Below are 8,527 nucleotides of genomic sequence, written 5' to 3' on the forward strand. Positions count from 1 at the left end.
ATCCGGCTATCATCAGCTTAGAGTAAGGGAGTGTGATATTCCAAAAATAGCTTTTAGAACTCGTTATGGTCATTTCGAGTTTCTAGTCATGTCCTTTGGGCTAAAAAATGCTCCAGTAGCCTTCATGGACTTGATAAATAGAGTGTTCAAATAGTATCTAGACATATTTATCATAGTCTTTATAGATGATATTCTTGTCTATTCTCGTTGTAAGAATGATCATGCAGACCATCTTAGAATTGTGTTATAAACTCTTAGAGATCACCAGTTGTTCGCAAAATTCAGCAAATGCAAATTTTGGCTAAGGTCAGTTGCTTTCCTCGGTCATATTATTTCCAGCTAGGGTGTTAGAGTTGATCCTCAAAAGACTAAAGAGGTAAGAAATTGGCCTAGAGCTATTTCTCCGTCAGACATTAGAAGTTTCTTGGGTTTAGCTGGCTATTACAGAAGTTTTGTTGAGGATTTCTTATCTATTGCATCCCCTATGTCTAGATTGACTCAGAAGAAAGTTAAGTTTCAGTGGTCAGATTCTTGCAAGAAGAGTTTTCAGGAGTTGAAGACTCGACTCACTTCAGCCCAAATTTTAGCTCTACCAAATGGTACAGATGGGTTTGTCATTTATTGTGATGCCTCTAGGATCAGTCTAGGTTATGTTTTGACGCAAAGAGATAAGGTTATAGCCTATGCCTTTAGACAACTTAAGCCTCACGAAAAGAATTACCCAACCCATGATCTTGAATTAGTTATTGTTGTGTTTGGATTTAAAATCTGGAGGCACTATCTTTATGGGGTGCATGTTGATGTGTTCATAGTTCACAAAAGCATGCAGTATGTGTTTACCCAAAGGGAGTTAAATCTTTATCAGAAAAGGTGGTTAGAATTACTGAAGGATTATGACATGAGTGTGTTATATTATCTGGGCAATGCCAATGTAGTGGCAGATTCCCTTAGTAGATTATCCATGGGCATGTTGCTCGTGCGGAAAATGATAAGAGAGATTTAGTTCAAGAAGTTCATCGGTTAGCTAGATTGGGTGTGAGGTTGGTTGAATTTACTGGAGGGAATGTTTGGGTTCAGAGTAGTTCTAAATCTTCTCTAGTTTCAGAAGTGAAAGAAAAGCAGTATAAGAATTCTAGTTTGGTCAAACTGAAGGGTTCAGTTAAAGACCAAAAGGTAGAGATTTTCTCCCAAGGAGGAGATTGTGTGTTGAGATACCAGAGTAGATTATGTATGCCATGTGTTGATGATTTGAGGTAGTGGATTATGGTGGAAGCGTATGGTGCACGTTATTCCATTCATCCAGGCCCCACCAAGATGTACCACAACTTGCGGGAAATCTATTGGTGGAATGGTATGAAAAGAGGTATAGCAGAGTTTGTATCCAAGTATGCAACTTGTCAACAGGTTAAGGTTGAGCACCAAATACCTGGTGGTACGTTATAGGAGTTTGGTGTTTCCACTTAGAAGTGGAAAGAGGTGAATATGGACTTTGTGACTGGATTACCCCATTTGCGCCGTCAGCATGATTTGATTTGGATTATTACAGACAGATTGACCAAATCAGCTCATTTCGTATCAGTTCATACGTCCTACACAGCTGAAGATTATGCTAAGTTGTATATCAGAGAGTTATTTAGATTTCATGGAGTTCTGTTATCCATTATTTCATATAGGGGTACTCAATTTACCTCTTAGTTTTGGAAAGCCTTTCAGAAGGGTCTTGGTATCCAAGTTTATCTCAGTTCAACTTTTCATTCGTAGATAGATGGTCAGGCAGAGAGGACCATTCAGATCTTAGAGGATATATTGAGGGCATGTGTTCTTGATTTCAAAGGCAGTTGGGATAACCACTTGCCATTAATTGAGTTTTCCTATAATAATAGCTACCATGTTAGTATTCAGATGGCTCCTTTTGAGGATCTTTACAGGCGGATATGTAGATCACCATTTGGTTGGTTCGAAGTAGGTGAGGCCGCCTTGATTGGGCCAAATATGGTGTTTGAAGCCATGGAGAAAGTTTAGTTGATTCAAGAGAGATTGAAAGCAGCTCAGAGTCGTCAGAAATCCTATGCAGATGTAAGAAGAAGAGATCTTGAGTTTGAGGCTGATGACCGTGTTTATTTGAAAGTTTCACCCATGAAGGGGTGAAGAGAGTTGGCAAGAAAGGGAATCTTAGTCCCCGATATATAGGCCTCTGCTAAATTTTGAATTGTGTAGGAAAGGTAGCATATGAGCTTGTGATATCCTCAGATTTGTCCTCAGTTCATCCAGTGTTCCATGTGTCCTTATTAAATAAGTGCATCGACGATTCAGCTGTTATAGTCCCTCTTGAAAGTATAGATATTCAGAATAGACTTTTATATGAAGAACTTCCAGTAGAGATTCTTGATCATTAGATCCATAGACTAAGGAACAAAGAAGTTCCCTTGGTCAAGGTTCTGTGGCAAAATCAGTTTGTTAAGGGTGCTACTTGGGAAGCAGAAGTAGACATGCGAACCAAGTATCCTCATCCCTTCTCCAAGAACTCAGATTCAGTTGAAGGTAATAGTCTTCCTAAATTCAGTTCATTTCCAGTCTCTGATTCAGCTATATAGATGTCTTCATGTAAATTTATGCACTCACATATTAGCTCAGTAGCTTGGTATGTTTTAGATTCTATCATGCAGTTTGTTTCAGTGATGCATGTCAGCATATAGCCTCAGTTCCTCAGTACTTTCAGTTTAACTAGACACATTCGAGAATGGATTTTCAAGAAGGAGATAATGTAATACCCCGTACTTTTTCCTAGCTCAGTTTAGCTTTTTGAGTGTCAAAGGTTAGCTTTGAAAATTAATAACCTCTGATACATATAGAATTTTCTAGATCTAGATCCTACAATGTGTAGAAAATTGAATTAGCTTTCCAACGATACCAATTTCGGTTTAATCCGATACTCGGTTGAGAAGTTATGGCATTTTTAGTGAAGACAGTGTCTCAAAATGATCTGCATCGCGGTGACAGGAAAAATGCCACTTGTCCGATTTTCAGTCGACCACCATGATTGGCCCTTATCGTGGTAAAGTCCTAGTTTCCGTTTGTCAATTTTCAGTGGCTCACTGCAATAACAGCGCATCGTAGTGATGGCCTAAATGGCATTTGTCAATTTTCAGTGGCTTACCACGATAGCCCCACGATGCGATAAAGTTCTAGTTCGCATTTGTCAAAATCTAGTGATCCACCGCGATAGTGGCGCGTCGCGGTGGGTGGCCAAATTGAGATTTTCAGCTTTTGAGTTAAATTTTAAAAGGGCGATCTAGTCAATTCCCAAGCCCCCAATTCGTGTAAAACACAAAATTAAACTCATTCTAAGCCTATTATGCTCACTTTTCATCAATTCTCTCTCAAGAAAACCCTAGAACCTCAAAACTTAACCACTAAGAAATCAAATTTGCTCCATTCCCTTTTCAAGATAGCTCAAAATTAAGGATCCCCAATTCAAGAACTTCAAGAGGTCATCTTCAAAAGCACAAACAGGAATTCAAGATCAAGCTTTTTATTCAATTTCATCAATTAAGGTATGTGGGGTTTATGAACAAGGATATTCTTTCATCCTTGTTCCCAAATCTAGTTTTAATTACAAATTTACATGATTTTGTATGAATATACATTAGTTTCAATTTAAGGTTCATACCCAAATATTGTTAATTGCAAGATTATGAGAATTCAAGTGATTTAGATGTTGAATTGTATGTCTAAAATTGTATTTTCATACGTTGCAGTAATTTCCAGATTTGGCATTGAATTATCAATATTTTCATTATTTAGCATGAATTTTATAATATTTTGATATAAAATAGATGCATAGGTTATTAGCCCTAGTTTCAATGTTGTTATTTCAAGAAGATTATGTTTTTAAGCATCCTATGACCTGTTATATTCAGATTCTGAACAAAGATTTAATCTTTTGATCTCAGGTTAGATATGAAATCCACTTTACAGATTTAGCTACAGTTACAGTAAATAGATTTACAAGAGGTTTTCATTTTAAACCCTTATATTAATTTTTAAAAGTGGATTTCCTACAGAATGAGCATACTGATTAAAGGGAGTAGTATTTAGAACCGAGTTGGGTATGTTTACATGCCCCAGAACAACGAGCCAATGTAGGTCCATATTATCAGATTATTCCTATTTCTATATGGATGACAGATACAGATGTGATTACTTAGATTAGGTTATACTCCTTGGCAAGAGTATGACACCTCTCCCTAACGTGAGGTTTTCCCATAAGGGAACTAGACGTTGGACTCCATGGTAGCTCACATTGTTTATGTCAGTTAGAAGAACCTCCCTAATAGTAAAAACTTTCAGAATAGTTTTTAAAGTATTTCCCCTACTAGTAAAACCTTGCAGAAGCAGAATAATCTTAACAGAATAGCTTTTAGAAACTAAGTGTAAAGGCTTACAGTTTTACTCAAACATTTGCTTTATATAAGCCTTTAGTCACAGATTTCATCTTTCAGATTTTAGATATAGAAATGAGTCTTTTTACACTTAGACAGTATGTTTTAATGACAGAATACAAGCTCAGCTTTAGAACTAAATGTTATGACTCACTAGATTTGTACAGTATGTTTTGCTACACATAATTTCAGATTTCATCTTTCAGTTACTCAAGTTTATGTGAGTCACTTACATTTAGCATGCATTCTTTGCAAATAGATAAAGTTGTTGATATAATATTTTACTTATGCATTCACTCTCATATACTCAGTACATTCTCAAAGTACTGATCCACATATACGTCTATGTGCAACATTATCTCATAATGTAGGTTCAGGTGCTCCATTTCTGCAGCGTGAGTGATTTCAAGCATCTCCATCTATATTCCAACAATTAGTGAGTCCTCATAGTTCGGGGACCCAGTATTCAGTTTTTAGCTTATTAGTTTAGATGATTCAGTGTTTTCAGACAGTTGGAGTCAGCTGGGGGTTTGTCCCAGTGACTCTCTAGTTATGAGTAGTAGAGGCTTGTCAGACTGCTAGATATGATTTAGATTTTCAGTATTTACTTATCAGACTCGTGAGTTTAGTATTTCTCAGACATTATGTTCAGACAGTTTCAGCTTAGCTCATACAAAATTTCGTATTTTAGTTTGATTATATATCTTTATTTCCTCTAATTCATGTTTCAGACTTAGTAGAATGCAAATAGGGTTAGCTTAAGCTACTCATAGTCTTGAGCACTGTGTGACGTCTCAAGACCCATTTTTGGGGCATTACACATACATTTCTTGATTTCTTTATTCTGCTCTAATTCAGTTTCTAAGATAAGCTAGAACATGGCATTGCCACCCAATTAGTGTCGGTTGTCTCTAAGTTGTTGTCGTCCTTGACTAAAAGCACTCTCTAATTCAACAGTTTATATTGAAATATTCAATATATCTCTAGCTAATCTTGAAAGTACATGATATTATCTTTTATTATTCTTCCACCAATCCAGCATGTTGATCCTTGTTCTATGATTCGTTGTAAGTTGTCTAAGATAATACCTAAGCTCTTCCTAACAAATGATTCTGTGTGTTGAAGATGGGACCCTATTTCAAACATACAAATTAAAAACATAATCAGAAAAACTATTGTGTCTGTTTTTTAGAAGATGATGGCTCCTCAGGAGGATGGAAAGGGGCAATTGTAGTAATATATTTCGGTAATACATTATCAAGTAAATCCGCATGATAATTTTATAATGCGTTGATGTAATTATTCGCATCAGACACAACCGTAAATAAAGAAGGTTCTTCTTCAAGTTGAACATGTAAAATAGAATAACTAATAAAAGTAAATTCGGACATTGTACTATATTTCATTCATAGATTTATTATAGTACCAATCAAGTGACTAGGGAAAGAGAAAAAAATATTTTTTTAATTTATCAATCATCGCAGCAATAACATCTTTGTGACCTGATTTATCTTATGTATGTTAAGAAATAAAGAAATATCGTCTAAATAAGCTAAGATACTTCAAAAAATAAGATAATAAGCAGCAGAAAATTCAACCGTAGCTACATAAAATTTCAGCAAAAATTTAACAATATCATCAGTCATAACCAATTAGAATCATGTATCATATCTCAGAAAAAGCACTAGCAAATTGATTAAAAGTCATAGTAATAGAAACTTTATAAATATTGCAAGTATTTAAAAATCATAACTAGCATTCCATCTAGTATCTCTTTCTTCGGGTATTAATCTCGGTCTAAGTCCACTTTGTTGATATTTTTTTTTTAAAATCTGTAAGTCTAACTTTTTTATGATTTGCTTGAACAAAGCTAACCGCAAGCTCAATTTTTTCAATAGCAAGCTCAAAAAAATCAAGATCGTCTTTTACAACTAAATTATATATATGACAAGCACACTTAACATGAAATATTTGAATAACGGTGGAGAAAGTTCAAATTTTAACAATTCAACAGTAGCCTTGTCGCTAGACGTATTATCAAAAGATATACATAAAAAAATATTTTAAATACCATAATATCTTGCAACTTTTGTAATAGATTCAGAAATAAATTTCACATTGTGTCTGCAGTCTTCATCATACAAAAATGCTAAAATACGTTTTTGCATAACAAAATTACTATCTATTCAATGACAAGTAATTTTTAAATAATCATTTTTATTAACAACACGATCAAGATTAGAAGTTAGACCAACTCTATGTGGAAGATTTTTTTATAATGCAGATAAATAATAAACATATTGTGCATAAAGTTTAGAAATATCGGAACGACAAATACTTCTAGGAATACCTTCAAACATAGGATTATAAATTATTTGAATATAATGAATAAAAGCTTCAAAGAAGCAAAAGAGAAAGGCAAACAACCCAGCGCTATCTTTTTTGCTAATTCTTCACTATCCTTCATTTTATTATAATTTTGAACTACTTTATTAATTCTTGAGTTCAATCTAGTTTGAGTTGGCCCCCTACCAGTCCCACCGCCTTCTATATCATCTGGCTTTTTTGGTGATTTTCTTGCAAATATCTCTTCCACTGATATGTACCCCCTTTATGACCTCCAGTTTTAATCTCGTATAATTCCTAACAGAGATTACATTGGACCTTAGTAGTTTCTTCTACACAAGTAAAAAATTCTCACATAATATTATTTTTTTACGAAATCTTACAGGAAACTGGGGAGAAAGATTAATCGATTGAGATTGAACATTAGAATTACCGGTTTCAGGTGTATCATTAACACCATCATCATCATCTTCATCTGAATCAATAGGATCTACTTTTTCTCTTCTTCTATACCATAATTTTCTTAAACTTCTAAAAATTTATATCGTGAGCACCTACACCTATTTCATTCTCAAAGGGTTCACTAATTAGTATCAGAGACACACGAGTATATCGAGTATTTAAACTACCTCTATCAAAATTGAAATCAAATTATTTTTACTACCACTATCACTTCCCAGGCAGAAACTTCAAATGCTTTTACCAACTTTTCTTAATTCATCCATATTACAAATTAAACTAACAAATATTCAAAAAAAAAAAAAAACTATACAAATAAATATTCAACAAATAATATACTAATTAAAAATTAAAAATAAGAGATGGAACGATAATAGTAAGTTTTTGAAGTATTCAAAAGTTGAGAGACTTTTGAAAACTTTCATTTGATATTTGTAATTGCAAAATAATAAAATAAAATTGAGCACTTTATGAGATAATTAGAATAATTAGGAGAGATTGTGACAATGAGATTATAAGTTGTAAAAAAATAATTTTTGAATTGGGGTATTTATAAAAAAAAAAATGAAATTAAAGTTTTATTTAAAAAAAAAAGTGTACTTTCTGCTCAATTGGCCACTGGGCCAGCAGTTATATAGCCTTTTGGGCTCCCAACAGTCCAATTGGTAGTGGGTTGGCAGCCTGGCAGCTTTTTTTAAAAAAAAAAAAAATCTTATTGATCCAATACTAGGCCGATCTATCGGGCTCCATTGACCAGATGATCCAGTCCCCTACCCGGCCTCCAAACCCACCCCCTTACCTATTTTGAGTCATTTTGATTCTAGCCTCCTTGTGGATCGATTTAACCAAGCCGAAATCAAGTTAATCGGCTCATTTGATAGATTTAATTCAAACTAGCAAACAAACCACCAAAGAACTCTTATAATATACTATTTATTAAATAATACAAGTTACAATAATTGTAACTTTAATAAAATCTTAACTTAAAGAAGACCATACATTGAAGAGTAAACTAAAAGTTCAAAATTTTAATATAGATTTTTAGATTTTAAGATCAATATTTGAAATAAAATTTTAAATAAAACTTCAAAGACCATCTAGAGTCAGAAATTTCATTAATTAATAATACATTGAAGGCTTGCATAATACCACATTGACACTCTCGCTAATTGCTACCATAAACTACTATCGTAAATAATTGAGAGCAAATAATAGCAATTTGAGAGAGAAGTGAGAGATCAGAATTGAGAGAAAACATAGCATGAAAAATGAAGAAAAGG

This window comes from Capsicum annuum, chromosome 8 (genome assembly GCF_002878395.1).
Source record: "Capsicum annuum cultivar UCD-10X-F1 chromosome 8, UCD10Xv1.1, whole genome shotgun sequence".
Lineage (NCBI taxonomy): Eukaryota > Viridiplantae > Streptophyta > Magnoliopsida > Solanales > Solanaceae > Capsicum > Capsicum annuum.